This window comes from Vicugna pacos, chromosome 17, assembly GCF_048564905.1.
Source record: "Vicugna pacos chromosome 17, VicPac4, whole genome shotgun sequence".
In the NCBI taxonomy this organism is placed as follows: domain Eukaryota; kingdom Metazoa; phylum Chordata; class Mammalia; order Artiodactyla; family Camelidae; genus Vicugna; species Vicugna pacos.
Genome location: NC_133003.1, coordinates 26,204,086 through 26,226,745, shown reverse-complemented (window position 1 = coordinate 26,226,745; position 22,660 = coordinate 26,204,086). Strand labels below are relative to the sequence as shown.

Below are 22,660 nucleotides of genomic sequence, written 5' to 3'. Positions count from 1 at the left end.
CTCTGCCTCAGTGGGCGCTGGGAGCGTGCAAGCGCCAGCGGGCTGCACTCATGTGGAGGCGTGTCCCGGAGACTTGAGGATTTACAGCCCCAGTGCCCCTGTAAGCTCAGTGCCTGTGGGGCATTAGAGTGTATTACTGGTACTCCCCTGGCTAGGCAGTTCCGGTGTTAGTGGCTGCGGGCTTTGTGGACACGTGCATGCAGAGAGGCGACCAGGGTTGGGGTTGGCCCCACAGCTCCCATGGCAGATCCAGGTGCGGGGCTCTGAGGTTCCCAGGCCCTGACTTAGCAGATCTGCTCCATTTGATCTGCAGGGGTGCCTTTTGAGCACAGTGGGCCAAGGGAAGTGCCAACAATAGTGTACTCTGCGTGCGTGCACAACAGGTGACTGGCAACACCACAGAGTGCACTTCCCGGTGGACAGCTCCTATGTAGGAAGACTCAGAGGCTCCCCTCCCAGTGGGAGCCCTGCAGTTCCATCTACCTCACAGCACAGCTCAGAAAGGGACCAGGGGGCTTCTACTGCAACAACTAGGGAGCCGCCCCCCGCCCCCCTCGAGGGCTGTGACAACCACAGAGCAAAGAGGAGGCCCCACTCAACATCCAGTGCAGGCTCTGGTCACTGCAGCCCCAACTGCACCCTGTATCGGGGGATAACGGCCTGTACACGCGGAGGAAAGACGGGGCAACCATCCACAAACAGCCCTGTCATCAAAAGTACAAGACTCACACAGGCTACACACAGAAACAGCTCTTCAAGACTACAGTAGATAACTCTTCTCAAATCACAGAGTCAGAAAAGTATGAGCAAAATGAAGAAGCAGAGGAACCACTCCCAAATAAAAGAACAAATAATGAAACAAACCTCTCCAGTCTACCAGACCCTGCATTCAAAAAGGAGGTGATAAAAACACTGAAGGAGTTAAGAAAGGCTATTGATGAAGACTACAGGTCACTGTAACAAGGAACTAGAAACTATAAAGAGGAGCCAATTAAACTCAGAAAACCCATTTGCTGAGACAAAAGTCGACCTAAAGGCAAAAAATAGTAAACCGACACAGAAGAACAAATAAGTGATGTAGGAAACAGAACAGCAGGAATCACCCAATCAGAGCAGACAGGACAAATTTTAAAAGTGAAAGTAATTTTAAAAAATGAAAGCAACATAAAAGACCTATGGGGCAACACAGTGCATGACAAATTATGCATAATAGGGGTCCCAGAAGGACAAGAAAGAGAAAAGGGGATCAAAAATGTATTTGAACAGACTGGCAGCCAAGATGATGGAGTAGAAGGAACTGGAGCTCCCCTCCTCTCATAGACACACCAAGATCACAACTAACTGCAGAATAACTATCAATAAAAATAGACTGGAAGCTACTAGAAATGATCGTCTATAGCTAAAAACTTAAGAAATCACCATGAGACAAATAGGAGGGTTGGACTCAGGGCATAATCAGGTCCCATACCCTCCCACCACCGGTGGGCAACCCACAAACTGGAGAATAATTATATTGCAGTTTCTTCCATGTGAGAGCTCTGAGTCCCATGTCAGGCTCCCCAGCCTGGGGGCCTGGCACTGGGAAGAGGAAGCCCCAAAGTGTTGGGCCTTGAAGGCCAGTGGGGCTTGATTACAGGAGCTCAGTGGGACTTGGGGAAACAGAGACTTTACACTGAAGGGTGGCACAGAAAATCTCATGCTCAATGGGCCCAAGCACAAAATCAGTAATTTCACAGGAACCTGGGCCAGACCTACCTGCTAGTCTTGGGGGTCTTCTAGTGAGGTGTGGGGTGGCTGTGGCTCACCTTGGGGACATAGACATGGTGGTAGACATTCGAGGGTTTTCACCTGAATGAACTCTCCTTCCAGGGGGGCTGACATCGTGTTTGGACATTAGCACAGAGCCTTGACCCCACTCAACAGCCTTTAGGCTCCAGTGCTAGGATGCCTCAAGCCAAACAACTAACTAGGTGGGGATATATCCCCCCATCAGCAGACAGACTGCATAAGGCTGACTCACAGCTGCCTCCAGACACAGCATTGCCAAGGCATTACCAAAGGGCCAAGACCCAGCTCCACCCATCAGAGGGAAGATATCAGAAGCTAAACACTTTGATGTCACAACCTGCAAAACAAGTCTGCAAACACAGGCCAGAATCTACCCTGGGACCAGCTGGCCATGGGCCCCTGGGACAAGGGGGGAGTGCACTGCTGGGATGCATATAATGTCTCCTCAGAGGTCCACTTCTTCAAGGTCAAGAAACATAACTAACCTACCGTACACAAAAAAATACAAATAGAAATTTAAACAAAATGAGGCGACAGAGGAATACTTCCAAGATAAAAGAATAAGACAGAACCCCAGAAAAAAAACTAAGAGATGTGGAGATGATAGGCAAGCCACTCAAGGACAATAAAAGATCTTGGGAGGAGGACGAATGAACAGAGCAGGAAGACAGAAGTTCTTGGCAAAGAGAAAAAAATGAAGAGCAGTAAAGAGACATGAAGGATACAATAACCAAAATGAAAAATACACTAGAAGGAACCAATAGCAGACTAAATAAGGCAGAAGAATGAGTCAGTGAGCTGGAAGACAGAACAGCGGAAATCACTGAAACAGAATGGAAAAAAGAAACAAGAACAAAAGGAAACGCAGACAGTTTAAGAGACTTCTGGGACAATATAAAGCATACTAACATGCACATTACAGGGGTCCCAGAAGGAGAAGAAAGAGACAGAGCCTGAAAAAATACCTGAAGAGATAATAGCTGAAAACTTCCCTAACCTGGGGAAGGAAGCAGTCACTCAAATCAAGTAAGTGCAGAGTCCCATACAGGATTAAAAGGAGTATACCAAGACATATTATAATTAAAATGCCAAAAATTAAGGACAAAGAGACAGTATTAAAAGCATCAAGGTAAAAGCCACTAGTAATATATACGGGAATTCCCATAAGACTATCAGCCTATTCTTCAGCAGAAACTCTGCAGGCCAGAATGGAGTGCCACGATATAAAGTGATGAAAGGGAAAAACTTACAACCAAGAATATTCTATCCAGCAAGGCTCTCATTCAGATTTGATGAAGAAATCTTAAGCTTTACAGACAAGCAAAAGCTAAAAGAATTCAGCACCATTAAACTAGCTTTACAACAAATGCTAAAACAACTTTTCTAGGAAGAAAAGAAAAGGCCAAGACTAGAAACAAGAATATTCCAAAATGGAAAAGTTCACTGGTAAAGGCACACATACAGTAAAGACAGGAAATCATTCTCGCACAAACTGGTAGAAAGGGTAAAAGACAACAGTAGCAAAATCATCTGTATCCACAATAAGCAGTTAAGAGATACACAAAACAAAGGTAAAATATGGTATTGAAATCAGCAATTGTGAGGGGAGAAGAGTACAAATGCAGGATACTTAGAATCCTTTTGAAAATAAGAGATCAGCAACTTAAAAGAAATCATGTATATATACAGAATGCTACACCAAACCTACTACACCAGTATGCTTACTAAAAATCTCCAATAGATAAACAAACAAAAAAGAAAAAGGAATCAAAACATAACATTAAACAAAGTCACTAAATCATAAGAGAAGAGAAAAAGGAAAAAGAGATCTACAAAATGGCAATAAGAACATATATATTGATCATTACCTTAAATATAAACGGCCTAAATGTTTCAACCAAAAGACCCTCTGGCTGAATGGATACAAAAACAAGACCCATGTATTTGCTGCCTACAAGAGACCCACTTCAGATCTAGAAACATACAGACTGAAAGTGAGAGGATGGAAAGCTATTCCACACAAATAAGGAAAAAAGAAAAAGAAAAAGTTGCAACCCTTATGTCAGACAAAATAGACTTTAAAATAAAGACTGTTACAAGAGACAAAGAAGGACACTATCTAATGCTAAAAGGATCAATCTGAGAAGATGTAACAATTGTAAATTTATACGCACTCAACACAGGTGCACCTCAGTAAGGCAACTGATAACAGACATAAAAATGGAAATTGACAATAACACAGTAATAGAAACTTTAAAATCCCACTTGCATCAACGGGCAGATCATCCAGACAGAAAATCAGTAAGGAAACACAGACATTAAATGACATGTTAGACCAGATAGACTTAATTGATATTTATAAAGCATTCCATCTGAAAGTAGCAGAATAAACATTCTTCTAAAGTGCACATGGAACATTATCCAGGACAGACCACATGTTGGACACCAAAGAAAGCCTTGGTAAATTTAAGAAAACTGAAATCTTATGAAGCATCTTTTCTAACTACAACACTATGAGATTAGAAATCAACTACAAGAAAAAAAAAACTGCAAAAACCACAAATCTCCCAAGACTGAATTAGGAAGAAATAGAAAATATGAACAGATCGATTATCAGCACTGAAATTTAATCTGTAATTAAACTCCCAACAAACAGAAATCCAGGACTAGATGGCTTCACAAGGGAATTCTACCAAATATTTAGAGAAAAATTGAAGAGGAAAGAATTCATCCAAACTCATTCTATGAAGCCACCATCACCCTGATACCAAAACCAGACAAAGATATCACAAAAAAGAAAATTACAGGCCAATCTCACTTATGAATATAGATGTAAAAATCCTTAACAAAATGCTAGTAAACTGACTCCAACAATGCATTAAAAATATCATGCATCATGCATCGCAAGGATGTAAGGATTTTTGAATACCCACAAGTTAAATAATATGATGCACCACATTAACAAATTGAAGAATAAAAACCATATAATCACCTCAATAGGTGTAGGAAAAGCTTTTGATAAAATTCACCATCGCTTTATGATAAAATCTCTCCAGAAAATGGGCAGAGGGAAGATATCTCAATATGATAAAGGCCATAATATATGACAAACCCACAGCTATCATCATATTCAGTGGTGAAAAGCTGAAAGCATTTCCTCTAAGATTAGAAACAAGGCAAGGATGCCCACTCTCACTTTTATTCAACATAGTTTTGGAAGTTCTAGGCACAGCAATCAGAAGAAAAATACATTTGGAAGAAAAATTCAAATTGGCAAAGTCAAACTGTCACCGTTTGCAGATAACATGACACTGTACATAAAAAACTCCTAAAGAGACTGCCAGAAAACTACTACAGCTCATCAATGAATTCAGTTAAGCTGCAGGACATAAAATTAATATACAGAAATCAGTCGCATTTCTATACACTAACAACAAATTATCAGAGAAAGAAATTAAGGAAACAATTTCATTTATCATCCCATCAAAAACAATAAATAACTAAGAATAAACCTACCTAAGGAGGTAAAGGACCTGTACTCCAAAACTTTAAGACACTGATAAAAGAAAATGAAGACGAACAGAGGGAAAGATACACCATGATCTTGGATCGGAAGAATCAATGTTATTAAAATGGCCATACAACCCAAAGCAATATACAGATTCAATGCAATCCACAAAGTACCAATGCTATTTTTCACAGAATTGGAACAAAATTTTTTTTACATTTCTATGAAAATACTAAAGACTCAAAAGGGCCAAAACAATCTTGAGAAAGAAGAAAAGAGTTGGAGGAATAACAATCCCTGTCTTTGGAATATACTACAAAGTTATAGTAATCAGAACAGTATGGTAATGTCACATCAATGGAACAGGATAAAGTCCAGAAATTAAGATCCACACACTTATGGTCAATTAATCTACAACAAAGGAGGCAAGAATATACAATGGAGAAAAGACAGTCTCTTCAATAAGTGGTGTTGGGAAAACTGGTCAGCTACATGTAAAAGAATTAAGTTAGAACATCTTCTAACATCACATACAAAAATAAATCCCTAATGGATTAAAGATCTAAATATAAGACTGGATATTATAAAACTCCTACAGAAAAACATAGGCATAACATGTTTTGACACAAATTGCAGCAATTTTTTTGAACCAGTCCCTAGAGTAATGAAAATAAAAGCAAAAATAAACAAATGGGACCTAATTCAACATTAAAGTTTTTGCACAGCAAAGGAAACTATCAACAAAACAAAAAAATAACCTACAGAATGGCAGAAAATATTGGAAAATGATGCAACCAACAAGGGATTAATTTCCAAAATATACAATCAGCTCATACAGCTTAGTATAAAAAAAAAACAATCTAAAAATTGGCAAAAGACCTAAACAGACATTTCTGCAAAGAACACATCCAGATGGCCACCAGGCACATGAAAAGATGCTCAATATCACTAATTATTAGAGAACTATAAATCAGAACTATAATGAAATATCACCTCATACCAGTCAGAATGGCTATCATTTAAAGGCCACCAATGATAAATGCTAGAGAGGGTGTGGAGAAAAGGAAACCTTCCTACACTATTGGTGGGAATGTAAATTGGTGGAGCCACTATGGAATACAGTATGAAGTTTTCTTAAACTAAAAATAAAGTTACCCTATGATCCATCATTCCCCCTCTGGGGCATATATCTGGAGAAAATTCTAAATTGAAAATATATATGCACCCCAATGTTCAGAGCAGCACTACTGATATAGATAAGATATGAAAACAACTTAAATGTCTATTGACACACACACACAAACATACATGTACACAAACACAATGGAATATTACTCAGCCATAAAAAACAATAAATTAATGCCATCTGCAGCAACATAGATGGACCTGGAGAATATCATATTAAGTGAAGTAAGTCAGACAGATAAAACAAATATATATAATATCACTTTTATGTGTAATGTAACAAATGATACAAATTTTATTTATAAACCAAAAATGGACTCACAGACATAGAAAACAAACTATGGTTACCAAAGGGGAAAGGTAGGGGAGGGATAAATTAGGAGCTTTGGATTCATAGATACACATTAGTATATATAATACAAATAAACAACAAGGACCACAGGAAAGCAGATAGCACAGTGAACCATATTCAATTTCTTGTAATAAAATATAATGGAAAAGAATCTGAAAGAAATATGTACATGTATGTATAACTGAATCGCTTTGCTGTACACCTGAAGCTAACACTGTGACTCAACTACACTTCATTAAAAAATAAAATTAAAAAAAAAAGGAAAACATATTTAAAAGAAATTATGGCTAAAATTTTCCCAAACCTAAAGAAGGAAACAGATATCCAGGTACAGGAAGCACAGAAGGTCCCAAACAAGATGATGCAAACAGACCTATATCAAGATATTATAATTAAAATGGCAAAATTTAAAAGATAAAGGGGAATCTAAAGGCAGCAAGAGAAAAACAAAAAGTTAGTTACAAGGGAACCCCCATAAGGCTATCAGATGATTTCTCTACAGAAACATTGCAGGGCAGAAGGGAGTGACAAAATATATTCAAAGTCCTGAAACCTGAAAGGGAAAAACCTGCAACCTCTACCCAGCAAGATTTATCATTTACTATAAAAGAAAGAATTTCTCAAAGGAGCAAAAACTAAAAGGAATACAGCAATACTAAACCTATCCTAAAACAAATACTGAATGGCCTTCTCTAAATAGAAAATAATAATTTATAGAAAAGAAAAACTCACAATTGGAAATGTGATAACTACAATGAATAAAAAGTGAATAAACATGCATATGTAAAAGAGAACATCAAAATCATAAAATATGGGGCAGGAAAGCAAGAAAATATAGGGGATATTGTTTTTAGAATGCATTTGAGCCTATATGACTACCAGTCTAAGGCAATTAGATATAGTAACAGGTTAACATAATGGAAAAACAGGGCAATGACACATCAAAAACATACAGTCACAAAAACAAGAAGAGAATTCAAGCATAATACAAAAGAAAGTATCAAACCACAAGAGGAAAAAGAAAAGAAGAAGAAGTACAAAATCAACTGGAAAACAAGGTTTAAAATGGCAATAAAAACATATTTATCAATAATTACCTTAAATGCAAAAGGATTTAATGATCCAATCAAGAGACAGAGTGGCAGATTAGATAATAAAACAAGAGCCTACAACATGCTGCCTGAAAGAAACTCACCTTAGGGCAAAGGATATAAAGACTAAAAGTGAGGGGATGAAAAAAGATATTTCATACAAATAGAAATGACAAGAAAGCTGGGGTATCAATACTCTTACCAGACAAAATAGACTTTAAAACAAAGGCCATAAAGAAAGATAAAGAAGAACACTATATAATGGTAAAAGAATCAATACAAGAAGATGCTTTTACACTCATTAACATACATAGGAGCACCGAAACACAAAAACAAATACTAAACGGCATAAAGGGAGAAATTGATGGCAGTACAATAAGAGAATTTAACACCTCACTAACATCCCACTGACATCAATGATCAGACGTTCCAGACAGAACATCAATAAGGCAACAGAGATCCTAAATGATACAATAGAAAAGTTAGAGTTAACTGATATTTTTCAAGACATTATATATATAAATATATAAATATACATGTGTGTGTATGTGTATATATATACATATAAAGAAACTCCCAAAACAGACATTCAAGTGCACATGGAACATCGTCTAGGGTAGACCACACACTCAGACACAAAACAATTCTCAACAAATTTAAAAGGATAGGAATTATTTCAACCATCTTTTCTGACCACAACACCGTGAAATTAGAAATCAACCAAAGAAAGTGAAACGAGAAAAAAAAACAAGCAAAAACGACTGCACTAAGACTAAACAACATGCTATTAAAAAAACAATGGGACAATGATGAAATCAAGGAAGAAATTAAAAAAAATACCTTAAGACAAATGACAATGCAAACACAACCACACAAAATCTATAGGACATAGCAAAAGCAGTCCTAATAGGGAAGTTCATAGTGATACAAGCCTCCCTCAAAAAACAAGAAAAATCTCAAACAACATAACCTACCACCTAAAAGAACTAGAAAAAGAAAAAAACTGAACCTAAAGTCAGCAGAAGGATAAAAATAAGGATCAGTGATGAAACAGATTAGCAAAACAACAGAAAGTAATAAAATCAAGAGCTGGTTTTTTGAAAGAGTAAATAAAACTGAAAACCTCTGGCAAAGCTCACCAAAAAGGAAAGAGAGAGAGGACCCAAATAAAATAAGAAATGGAAGAGGAGAAATAACAACCAATACTGCAGAAATGCAAAAAAACTATCAGAATACTCTGAACAATTATATTGGAACAAACTGTACAACCTAGAAGAAATGGACAAGTTTCTAGAAATATATAGTCCACCAAAACTGAATCAAGAATAAATAAATAGTTTGAAGAAACTGATTTCAGGAAGTGGGGCAGGATCAGTAGCAGTAGCAGTAGCGGTGGTGGTGGTGGTGGTGGTAGTAGTAGTAGTAATAATAGTAATAGTAATAATAATAATAATAATAAACCTCCCTGCAAACAAAAGTCCAGGACAACATTGCTCCACTGGGGAATTCTACCAAACATACAGAGAAGAACTCACACCAATCCTTCTCAAACTCTTCCGAAAGATTAAAGAGGAGGGAGCACTCCTAAACACATTCTATGAAGCCACCATCACCCAGATACTAAAGCCAGACAAACACTACCAAAAAATAAAGTTACAGGCTAATATTTTTGATGATCATAGATGCAAAAATTCTCAACAAAATATTAGCTAATCAAATCCAGCAACATATAAAAAAGATCAAGTTGGATTCATCCCAGAAACACAGGATGGTTCAACATACACAAATGAAATAGTCATCAATCACATAGTTATCAACAGATGCAGAAAAAGCATTTGATAAAATTCAATATACATTCATAATAAAAACTCTAACCAACGTCTTTATAGAGGGAACATATCTCAATATAATAAAAGCTATTTATGACAAACCTACAGCCAACATAATACTTAATGGTGAAACGTTAAAAGTCTGCCTCCCCAAAAATGGAATAATACAAGGATGCCCACTCTCACTGCTTCTATTCAACACAGTACTCGAAGTTCTAGTCACAGAAATCAGAGAAGAAATAAAAGGGATCCAAATTGGAAGGGAAGAGGTAAAACTGTCACTATATTCAGATGACATGATAGTATATACAAAAAACCCTAAAGACTACACACAAGAACTACTAGGGCTAATAAATTAATTCAGCAAGGTAACAGGATACGAGATTAACATACAGTAATCTGTTACATTTCTTTATACTAACAATGAAATACCAGAAAAGGAAAGTAAAAACCAAAATAATCCTTTTAAAAATCACATCAAAAAATAAAATTAAATACTTAGGAATAAATCTGACCAAGGAGGTGACAGACTTACATAATGAGAACTATAAAACACCGATGAAGGAAATTAAAGTACATATAAAGAAATGAGAAGATTTCTCATGCTCTTGGATTGGAGAATTAATATTGTTAAAACGGCCATTGTACCCAAAGCAATCTACATATTTAATGTGATCTTTATCAAGTTACCCAGGACATTTTCCCCAGAACTATAATAAATAATCCTAAAATTTATAATTACTAAAGACCAAGAACTGCCAAAGGAATACTGAGGAAAAATAAAGCTAGACTTTAGACAATACTACAAAGCTACAATAATAAAAAACAGCATGGCACTGGCACAAACATAGACATATGGATCAATGACACAGAACAGAGAGACAAGGAATAAACCCACACACCTACAGTCAATTTTTGACAAAGGGAGGCAAGATATATAAGGGAGAAAAGACAGTCTCTTCGCAGGTGGTCCTGAGAAAGCTGGACATCCACATGTAAATCAATAAAGTTAGAACCTCACATCATATACAAAAATAAACTCAGTATCTCTTAAAGACTTTAAGATATAATAGCATAAAAACCCTAGAAGAGAACATAGGCAAAATATCTTCTAATATAAAATACAGCAATGTTCTCTTAGGGCAGTTTAACAAGGCAATAAAAATGAAAATGAAAATGAACCACTGGGACCTAAATGTCTTATCAAGCCTTTGCAAGGCAAAGGACGCTATAAACAAAATGAAAAGACAACCTACAGAAAGTGAGAAAATACTTGCAAATGAAGCAACTGACAAGTGCTTAATTCACAGAATATACATACAGCTCATATAACTCAACAAAAAAGCCCCCACAAATAACCCAAACAATGAGCAGACCTAAACAAACATTTCTCCAAAGAAGACATCCAGATGGCCAATGGGAACATGAAAATAACACTCAACATCATTGATTATCAGAGAAATGCAAATCAAAACTACAATTATGTATTGATTACCTTACAGGGTCAGAATGGCCATCATTAAAAAGTCTACAAATGATAAATGCTGGAAGGGGTGTGGAGAAAAAGGAACCCCACCCTACACTGTTGGTGGGAATTTAAATTGGTACAGCCACTATGGAAAACAGTAAGGGAGTTCCTTAAAAAACTAAAAATAGAGTTACCATAAGATCCAGCAATCCCACTCCTGGGCATATATTTGGAGAAAACTCTAATTTGAAAAGATAAATGCACCCCAATATCCATAGCAGCACTATTTACAATAGCCCAAACACAGAAGCAACCTAAATGTCCATCAATAGATGACTGGCTAAAGATGCGGTATACACAGATGGACCTGGAGATTGTCATACTAAGTGAAGTAAGCCAGAAAGAGAAAGAAAAATGCCATATGATATCACTTACATGTGGAATCTAAAAAAAAAATGACCCAAATGAACTTATTAACAAAACAGAAACAGACTCAGACACAGAAAACAAATTTATGGTTACCAGTGGGGGATGTGGGTGGGGAGGGATAAATTGGGAGTTGGAGATTTGCAGATACAAACTACTACAGGAGAAACAGATAAACATGGCTGCCCTTTTTGCTCCCTCATCTTCGGAGACAGCCTGCACTCTGCCTATGGAGTGTGTATCTATCTACTTTTACCCTAACCTGAGCACCCAACTCCCACACCTCATGGCCTTTCTCTGGCCTTCTGAAACAGCCTACACTCTATGCGCTATGTATCTCTCTCAACGAATCTACCTTTACTCAACTGTGGATCACTGTTGAATTCTTTCCTGTGCGAAGCCAGGGACCCACACCTGGCAGGGCACATCCCAGGAGCTCCACTGAGACCTGGGACATGGCCCTCCTCACACCCCACATTCATTTTTCCTGCATCATCTCTCTGGCAACCAACATGGGGCATTTACATAAAGAAACGTGGCTCAAAGGGCATAATCTCGATCCGCCTATTGGGCTATGGCTCCCCTCTCTTTGGAGGGTGGCAGGGGGTTTCTCCTGCACCGTGCAGATTCAAGTAGTCCTTTAGGTGGCGGCTGACGCTGCCTGCAGGATCTGGCAGAGGCCAGCTCTCTAGCCGTGAAGGAGCCTGCCGAGCCCAAGGCTTTTCTCCCCTCGACTTTTTCTCATTCTCTCTCACTCTATCTCTTCGGACTCGAGAAGATCCACCAAGGTGACCGCCTGGACATCCAAATTAAGACCAAGTGGCAAGTAACTGGCAAGATTTCCCTCTGTGGTTCCTTGAGCCCAATTCCTTGTCTCAACTCAGTCCTAGTCTTAGTCCAATTCTGGTTCCAGGATGCCGGAACTGCAAAAGGGGGCCCAAATTAGGGGACTCTGGGAATTCTCCTTTAAAAATTTGCGGTCCAGCCCTCCCTGAGTGCCCTACAGCATCACTGCATCTGTAGGCAGGAGTTGTGGGCAGGCACTCCCTTTACGGATCAGTTTCTTGCATCCCTAAGCAAGAGTTGCAGGCAAGGACTCTCTTCACTGGTCACGGGTTTCTTGCACCCCTGGGCGGGGCTGCGGATTTTTGCACCCCTGCATGGGAATCGCGGGCAAGTATTCCCTTCATGGGTCACGGTTTTCACACCCCTCCCGGAGTTGCAGTTTCATTATACCACTGAGTGGGAATTGCTTGCAGGCGGGCACTCCCTCTGTGGGAGTAAGGATCTCTGGTCTAGGAAGCGTCATAGCTTTAGCATTCCCTTTTTGTCCTAGATTTCTACCTTTCGATGCTAGTTTTCTCCCCTTTCACAAAAGGTAATCTGCTTAGTTGACTCAGGACCTAGGTCTCCTCCTTCCCTCTGAAGGATTTAGACCCTGGGACTCCAGTCACCTTTTCTCCCGCTGGCCCTTGCTCCTTTCCTTGACTAGTCCAAAAGAGCCACCTCAGGCTCATGGACAGGACATCCTAACCAAGATGGGGACAACTACAAGTATCCCAAAGGACTCCCCATTAGGATGCATATTAATTAATTGGGGAAAGTGTAAACAGTATAGTTTGAGGAAAAAGAATTAATTTTCCTTTGCAATGGAAATGCATGACCCCTATATACACTAGGGGACCAAGAGGTCTGGCCAAAGAATGGGTCATTAAATTACAACACCATCTTGCAGCCAGCCCTATTTTGTAAAAGAGGAGGTGAACAGTGGGGGAAATCCCATATGTCCAAATGTTCCTGTCCCTATCCCAAGACCCAGGTCTAGGGAACTCCTGCCAGGTATGCCTGGGTTGCGTCCCCCTCCGCCCCCCACAGGAGCTTGATGTTCTGGATGACCCCCTTATGGGTCCAGCTCCCCAAGGCCCACAGCCAGGGACTCCTACTTCTCCCAACCCTGAAGGGGAACAGTCTCCCCTACCATCTCCTTCACCGCAGGAATGTCCTGCCAGTGCTACTCGAAGTCGGGCCACCTATCAACCTCCTACTACCAAACTCCGCCCCTTAAGGGAAGTGCCAGCCAGTGATGGAGAAACAGAGTTCATGTCCCCTTTCCTATGACTGATTTGGCTACTTGCAAGGAGAAATCTGGATGTTTCTCTGAGGACCCCAGTAGGTTCATAAAGGAATTTGCGAGGCTGACAATGGCCTATGAGCTTACCTGGGGGGTAGGCAGGTCCTCCTTTCAACCTGCTGCACTTCTGAGGAAAAAAGCTGGATCCTCAGTGCAGCCCGGATGTATGCCAACGAACTGGCTGCCCGCAACCAGGGACATATTATCTACCTTACCGGGGGTGGGGGATGCAATTCCTGACCAAGACCCCCACTGGAACTACCAACAGGGAGGTAGAGGGCCTGAACCATATGGTAACTTGCCTCAGAGGGGATGAAAAAGTGTTGTTAAGCCCGTCAACTATGACATAGTCAGAAAAGTTTAACACAGGGAAAAGATAAAAATCCAGCCCTCTCCAAGGGCCACTTAGTGGAAGCCTTTAAAAAGTATACTAATGTTAACCCCGAGACCCCTGAGGGGAATGTGCTGGTAAATACCCATTTTATCACTCAGTTGGCCCCAGACATTAGGAGAAAATTATGAAAGGCAGCTGTGGGACCCCGGACCCCCATGAATCAGCTCACAGATCTGGCATTAGGAGTATTTAACAATAGACACAGGGTTGAAGAGGCAAGAAGGATTCAGGGACAACAGCGAAAGGCACAATTCTTAGCAGCAACCTTAATCCCTGCACCACCTCGGTTACCCTCCACAAAGACCCATGTCAAGGACAGGATCCAGGACGCCTGGATCAGAGCCACTGTCTCGCCAAAAAGGCACCTGTGTTAAGAGCAGCCAGGAGGGCCAGTGGAAGGACAAATGCCCCATGTTTGGGAACAGTCCACCACCTGCCCAATATGCAAACAAAAAGGCCACTGGAAGTAACAGTATCCCCAGTCTCGAAGGGGACTTGGGGCTCCCAAACCAATGATGGCCGAGATGACTAAAGACTGATGGAACACAGGACCCTCCCTGGCTCCCACAGGACACCTGGTCATTTCTCTGAAGGAACCTCGGGTAACCCTTGACAAGGCAGGAAAGTTATTTTTGTTTTATTGAATGCGGGGACTGCCTACACTGTGCTGACTAACTTTCTGGTCCTCCCAATCCTGTGTAATAATGGGGATCAATAGAAAACTCCAAAGTGCTTACTAGAAAATTTATTTTTGCACATCCGTTTCTGCTGGTGGCTGAGCGCCCCATCCCCTGGTTGGGAAGGGACTTATTTGCTCACCAAATTCCAGGCAATAATCCAATTCAGAGACCCTAACATAAAAGACACCCACCAAACAAAAAAAAAAAAAGACTACACAGGTTTGGAAGCCTGCCTCATTTTCAAGCCAGAGGAGGTCTCCCTCCCACCCTGAGGAAAAACAAAACTCTTTGTTTTACAAATCTAGTCTTTATAGGACCAGAAGTGTGGCTCTAGAAATAATACAAACCCCACCAATCGTTTTACCATTCACTAAACCTCCCCTACTATCTTAAGAGTCAAGTTTCGAGAAAAGATTTTTTTCTGGCCTTAAGGCAACAAAGTCTTTCTAGGAGAAACTTGCTTTCCTATGCCTTTGAGATACAAATATTCTACCTCCAGGAACTACTCCAGGAACTCTGATCTCACCACCTTTTTTAAAAAATGCAAGTCTCAAGAAAAGAGGAATAATTAATTTTAAACTTAACTTGTTAAAGACAAATTAATATTTTGTCTCTTTTTCTTAAATACTGGTAAAAAGGTTTAGCCATTTAGATGGGCAACTGTGACTTGCTCTATCTGGTAAAAACCCAATTTAAATCCAATTTCTTTTGTAGCTAATGGATTTTACTTTGTTGTATCTGTTTCATTGCTAAAATTTTGAAATAAAAGAAGGTCTCTGTTTTGTATGTTTGTATGTCATAAATTATGATACTGACAAAATTAAATGGTGAGAGAGCTCTAATTTAGTTGGCTTAAAGGAAATTAAGTGCTTATATAAATACTCAAAAATATTAAAGGAAACTGGCCAAAATGAGTTTCAGGTTCACATTATCTAAAAATATTCAGTACTGGTATTGGTACTGAAGCTAGCTTAAGCCTGTTGTTTTAATCAATATAAACATGTCTTTAGAGCCATCAGTGTTAAGTGTAACACTTCTGTTGAGCCTAGGCTCACTGGAGGTCAGATAAGACTTTACTTTATCTGCTACAAATTTGTCAACAAGAAAAGTAACTCAAGGTAAAAATATGAAAATGAATATATATATATATATATATACACCTGAATCACTTTGCTGTTGAGATATTAACATAGCATTGTAAATCAGTTATACTTCAATAAATAGAATAAGATAATTTTAAAAAGAAGACAATTTGAACAGACTAATTGCTAGAATTGAAATGGAATCTGTAATAATAATAACAACAATAAACTCCCTGCAAAGGAAAGTCCAGGGCCAGATGGCATCACTGAGGAATTCTACCAAATACATGAAGAGGCACTCGCACCAATCCATCTCAAACTCCTCCAAAAGACTGAAGAGGATGGAACACTCCTAAACACATTCTATGAAGCCACCATTACCCTGATACCAAAACAAGACAAAGACACTATCAAAAAGAAAATTACAGGCCAATATCTTTGATGAATATAGATGCAAAAGTTCACAAGAAAGTATTTGCAAAGTGAAACCAACAACACACACACAAAAACCATACGACTTGATCAAGCTGGATTCATCCCAGAGCCACAAGGATGGTTCAACATGTGCAAATCAATGTGATACACCACATTAACTGAAGAAAGGAAAGAGGAAAAAAAATGATCATATCAATAGATGGAGAAAAAGCATTTGATAAAATTCAACATCTATTCATGATAAAAACTCTTACCAAAGTGTGTATAGAGGCAACATATCTCAACCTAATAAAAGCCATTTATGACAAACCTACAGCCAACGTAATACTTAATGGCAAAAAGTTGAAAGCCATTCCACTAACATCTGGAACAAGACAAGGATGAACACTCTCACCACTTCTATTTAACATAGTATTGGAAGTCCTAGCTACAGAAATCAGAGAAGAAATAAAAGGGATCCAGATTGGACGGGTAGAGGTAAAATTGTCACTCTATGAAGATGACATAATAGTATAAATAGAAAACACCGAAGACTCCACACAAAACCTACCAGAGCTGATAAACGAATTTAGCAAGTTAGCAGGATACCAGATTAACAGAAATCAGTTGCATTTCTTTACACTAATAATGAAATATCAGGAAGGGAAAGCAAAAAAAAAAAAAAAACCTTTTAAAATCACATAAAAAAAAAGTACTCAGGAATATACCTGACCAAGGAAGTGAAAGACTTAAGACGCTGAGAACTATAAAACCCTGATGAAGGAAATTAAAGGTGATTTAGGGAACTGGAAAGATATTCCATGTTTCTCTGACTAGAATAATTAATATTGTCATAATGGCCATAGTACCTAAAGCAATCTGTATATTTAATGTGATCCCTATCAAATTACCCAGGACATGTTTCACAGGACTAGAACAAATAATCTTACAATTTAAATGGAACCACAGAAGACGCAGAATTGCCAAAGCGATACTGAGGAAAAAATAACTAAGCTGGAGGAATAACCCCGAGACTTCAGACAATACTACACAGCTACAGTAAGTAATCAATACAGCATGGTATAGGCACAAAAACAGCCATGTGCATCAGTGGAACAGCTCAGAGAGCGTAGAAATACAACCCATACACCTATGGTCAATTAATCTTTGACAAAGGAGGCAAGATATACAACAGGGAAAAGACAGTCCCTTAGGCAAGTGGTGCTGGGAAAGCTGGACAGCTGCATGTAAATCAGTGATGTTACAACACTCCCTCACACCATACACAAAAATAAACTCAAAATGGCTTAAAAGAAACTATAAACAAAACGAAAAGACTGACTATGAGAAAATGTCTGCAAATAAGGTGACTGACAAGGGCTTAATTTCCAAAATACACAAACAGCACATGCAACTCAATAACAGAAAAACAAACAATCCCATGAAAAACTCGGCAGACAACCTAAACAAACATTTCTCCAAAGACGACATACAAATGGCCAGTGGGAGCATGAAAAAAAAAACACTCAACATCATTGATTATCAGAGAAATGCAAATCAAAGCTACAATGAGGTATCACCTCACAGGGTCAGAATGGCCACTGCTATAAAGTTGACAAATGATAAATATCACAGGGGGAGTGGAGAAAAGGGAAACCCCTCCTACCTACACTGTTCGTGGGAACATAAATTAGTGCAGCCACTATGGAAAACAGTTATGGGGGTCCCTTAAAAAAACTAGAGTTACCATATGATCCAGCAATCCCACTCCTATCTGGCATATATTCAGACAAAACTAATTCAAAAAGATACATGCACCCCAACGTTCATAGCAGCACTATTTACAATAGCCAAGACACAGAAGCAACTTAAATGTCCATCAAGAGATAAATGGATAAAGATGTGACATAAATATATCATATCTCATTATATATTATATATTATGTATATTATTATATTAGATGGATATTATGTATAATGGAATATTACTTAGCCATAAAGAGAAAGACAATGCCATTGGCAGCAACATGGATGGACCTGGAGATTATCATACTAAGCCAGATAGACAAAAACCATATGGTATCACTTATACATGGAATCTAAAATATACAAATGAACTTATTTATAAAACAAGAACAGACTCACAGACATAGAAAATAAACTTATGGTTACCAAAGGGGAAAGCAGGTGAGGGGTTGATAAAGCAGGAGCTTGGGATAAGCTTATATACAAAATAGATAAACAACAAGGTCCTACTGTATAGCACAGGGAAGTATATTCAATATCCTGTAATAACTATCATGGAAAAGAACATGAAAAGGAATGAATATAATATATATATATATATTATATATATATATATATCACTTTGCTTTACACCAGAAACAACACAACATTTTGAATCAACTATACTTCAATTTAAAATTTAAAAAAATCAAGAAAAAAACAAACTACCCCCATCAAACTACCAACAGGTCTGTCTTCCCAACACTAGTGTTTTCCATCTCCCAAATGCAACTTCAAACCACACGAATTAACTCTGATTTGCAACACCACCAAATCATTTCAGAGAAATAAATTTTCCTTTTTATGACCCAGTGTTTTATCAGGTTTGGTATACTGTAATCAGGTTCATGTCCTGCAGTGATTCGAGATGTCATAAACCACTTACAACCTTAAAATATTCATTTAAAAATTTTTTAGCCTTCTTTTAGAATTCTTAATTAACACACATTCATTCTTTTTGGACTTTTCCCCCACTTAACTTCCATATACATTTTTAGGAATATAGTATGTACAAATGTATGAGACTATTTGTGATTTACTGACGTTTTCGAGGTGATGTTAAATGAGGGAGGTGTTTTCCTCCTATTCCATGGGGAAAAGTTTGCTGATGATCTATTAATGTAAGCAAACTGAATGGGCTATTTTATCCTCTGTAAGAAAGCTGGCCTGACTAAGCCACGCATTAGTCACGTTGCAACCTGGGGGAGAAGGAACGTGGACGCTGGAGCCAACAGACTTGGGTTTGAATCCTGGCTGCACAGCTACTCCTGAGTGATCTGAGTCACTTACAAAACCTCTCAGTCTTAGTCTCCTTATCAATGGAACTAGGGATAACATTATTTCGTAGGATTTAAGAGTTAATATGGTATTGCATGTGAAGAACAGGTTACTTGGAACTACTCAGTAAGTACTGGTATTTGCTTCCCCTTTTGCTTATCTGTTTCATAAACCTGGGCTTTTCAAACCGTCCCATTATTTCTTTTGTTAGCCACAAGTTAGAATCACAAATTGCAGTTAAACATACTAATAATATTCCATTTCCTGAAAACAAATGTCTAATTTCAGCCAGCGTCAAATCCAGTAGAACATTTCTCCTACTTTTTTCCCCAGCACCAAACTTTGTTTCATATCCTCCACAGCACACCAATATCCCAGGAACGTAAAAGCATCCATCTAGAAGCCTATTCCTTTTCTCCCAAATCAAGGAGATGTAAAAGCAGCGAAGAGAAGACTTGCACAACTTAACCATGGCACTTGGTCACTGGTAACAACCAGCTCCCGTTTCAAATTCAGCCTCCCCTGCCCTCAGCTGTAGCTCTCAAATACCAACAGATTCAGGGTTAGGACTTCAAAATATGAATTTGGGGGGCATAGAAACATTTAGTTCAACTTACCTGCATTCACCTGGATCTCTCTGTCATCATCACAGTACTTTCAAAACCATCACTGGAGAGTAGGGTCACGAGGATGGGAATGGTCCAGGACACATCTCTCATACTCCAGGAGCTCACAGCCTAGTGGAGAGCAAGATTGGGTATTCATATCAACAGCTACCATTTATTGAGCACTTACTTTATGGTACCCATAGGCACTGCTTTAAATGCAAACCCTGCACCAACTTAATCCTCAAGATACCTCTGAGATGATCACTGCCATTTTACAAATGAGGAAACTGAGGCACAGTGGGTTTAAGAAGCTTGCATGGACCTCAAACTTACAAGCTTTTGCATAGCAAAGGAAACCATAAATAAAAGAAGAACCTACAGTGAGAAAATATTTGAAAATGATGTGACCATTAATGGCTTAATTTCCAAAATATACAAACAGCACATACAACTCAGTAACAAAAAAAACAATCCAATCAAAAAATGGGCAGAAGATCTAAACAAACATTTCTCCAAAGACGACATCCAGATGGCCAACAAGCACATGAAAAGATGCTCAACATCATTAATTGTCAGAGAAAAGCAAATCAAAACTACATTGAGGGTCAGAATGGCCATCATTAAAAATATCTACAAATGATAAATGCTGGAAAGGGTGTGGAGAAAAGGGAACCCTCCTACACTGTTGGTGGGAACATAAATTGGTGCTGCCACTATGGAAAACAGTATAGAAGTTCTCCTTAAGAACCTAGAGTTACCATATGATCCAGCAATCCCACTCCTGGGCATATATTTGGAGAAAACTCTTAATTCAAAAACATACATGCACCCCAATGTTCACAGCAGCACTATGTACAATAGCCAAGACATGGAAGCAACCTAGATGTCTTGTTGACAGATGAATGGATAAAGAAAATGTGGCATATACACACATACACAATGGAACACTATTCAGCCATGTGAAAAATGCTACTTGCAGCAACATTGGGTGTATCTAGAGATTATCATATTAAGTGAAGTAAGCCAGAAAGAGAAAGACAAATACCACATATCACTCATATATGGAATCTTAAAAAAATGACCCAAATGAACTTATTTACAAAACAGAAACAGACTCACAGACATAGAAAACAAACTTATGTATGGTTACCATGGGGGAAAGGATGAGGGGAGGGATAGATTGGGAGTTTGGGATTAGCTTTAAAAAAAAAAAAAAGGAGCTTGCAGTCACAGCCGTTGAAAATGATAAAGCTGGGATTCAAACCTTGGTCCATCTTTGCTCTTCCTGCAACACTATGGAGCGTAGAGGCTGCAATATCGACTTCTCGGCTTCAGAGCCTGGCTCCACAGGATACTGAGCAAGTTCCTCTTTCACTCTGAGTCTGTTTCTTCATTTGTGAAATGGGCCTGATTGCCACCACGTGGAATTGCTGCGGGGATTAAACGCTACAGGTGAATGTGCTTAGTGATTATCAAAGGACTGCAGAGCACGCGGGGACTTCTTTCTGCCCCAGCAGTAAGTGCTTTCGGAGTTCTAAGAGAAGACCTCATGCTTGGTTGAGCTGAAGGAAGGAAAGCCTGGGGGTGGAGGGAGAGGGCTTCTGCAGGAGGCAAAGCCCGAGTTCTTAGAGGAAGGGTGGTCAGGGAGAAGAGCTCCCAGGGAGGGGAGAGCAGTCACTGTTGCTCTGCCCCGGTGTCAGTGCCCAACAAGTGTGCAGCCCGGGGCCAGAGGCTGGGCTTGATGGGCACACACCTGTTGGGCATGTGCGATCGGGGAGGTCGGGCAGCAACTGGCTCTAGATGGAGGGCAAGCCCGGGCCTATGTTCCCCGCACCCCAGGAGCCAGGAGCTCATTAAAGAGGAGGGAAAGAGCAATTACCTGCAAACTTCAGAAGTATAAGACCACGAGGAGCGGGGGCAGGAGAGTTAGTTCTCTACCTGGGGCCGGGGCAGGGCAGTGTGCCTGGGAAGGCGGAGGGGATGAAAGGAGGATGGAGACAGCTTCCGGGGTCACTGGCTGAGGTCAGGTCAGGGCCAGTGAATCAACCAGGGTGGCCCGGAAGGTCTGGGGAGAGCGGCTTAGGCTTGATGTGACCTTTCAAGGGGAGCCCTGCCGAGCTCTGGAGCAAGGCGGGGGCAGACCTCACAGGGCGGAAGTGCTGCTAGTGACTGAACCCGTGGGGCTTGAGCGGGGAGAAAGGAACACCAGGGCGGTGCTGTCAAATAGAAATATTATGCCCACCCCCTGTGTAATTTAAAATTGTCTCCGAGTCCATTAGAAACAGTAAAAAGAGGTGCAATTAACTCTGTTAATATGTTTAACCCAATATATCAGAAATATTTATCATTTCAACATGTAATATCAAGCAACGTAAACATCGCTGCCGAGATCACTCACATTTTTCTTGTGCTAAGTCGGGAGATCTAGCGTGTATTTCACGCAGGCCATCCGGATTCAGACCAGCCGCAGTCCGGGTCACAGGTGGCTCGTGGCTGCCGTATGGGACAACGCAGGTCCAGACCGAGAAAAAGTGTCGGTGAAGTTGACGGCAGGCTTCCCTCGTCCCCTTTTGAGCACCGCCACCAGCTCGGGCCTCGGGCCGTGCTGTCCTGTGACCGCGGGGCGCGAGCAGGGAAGGGC

At 39.7% G+C, this 22,660-nt stretch overlaps 1 long non-coding RNA gene across 3 annotated transcripts in view; it reads right to left on the bottom strand.

Moving 5' to 3' along the window:
* The window catches only part of LOC107033211 (uncharacterized), a 45,269-nt gene extending 22,651 nt beyond the window's left edge, over positions 1 to 22,618 (bottom strand). For 2 of the 3 annotated variants that reach the window (XR_012060674.1, XR_012060675.1), the window contains exons 1-3: positions 22,418 to 22,618; positions 21,284 to 21,449; positions 20,029 to 20,148 (exon numbers count right to left, since the gene is read on the bottom strand). This is a non-coding gene — a long non-coding RNA (uncharacterized lncRNA). Of the gene's footprint in view, positions 1 to 20,028; positions 20,149 to 21,283; positions 21,450 to 21,898; positions 21,986 to 22,417 lie in introns of those variants that run through there. The other variant, XR_012060676.1, reaches the window with a different exon arrangement.
* Positions 22,619 to 22,660: the final 42 nt, after the last annotated feature.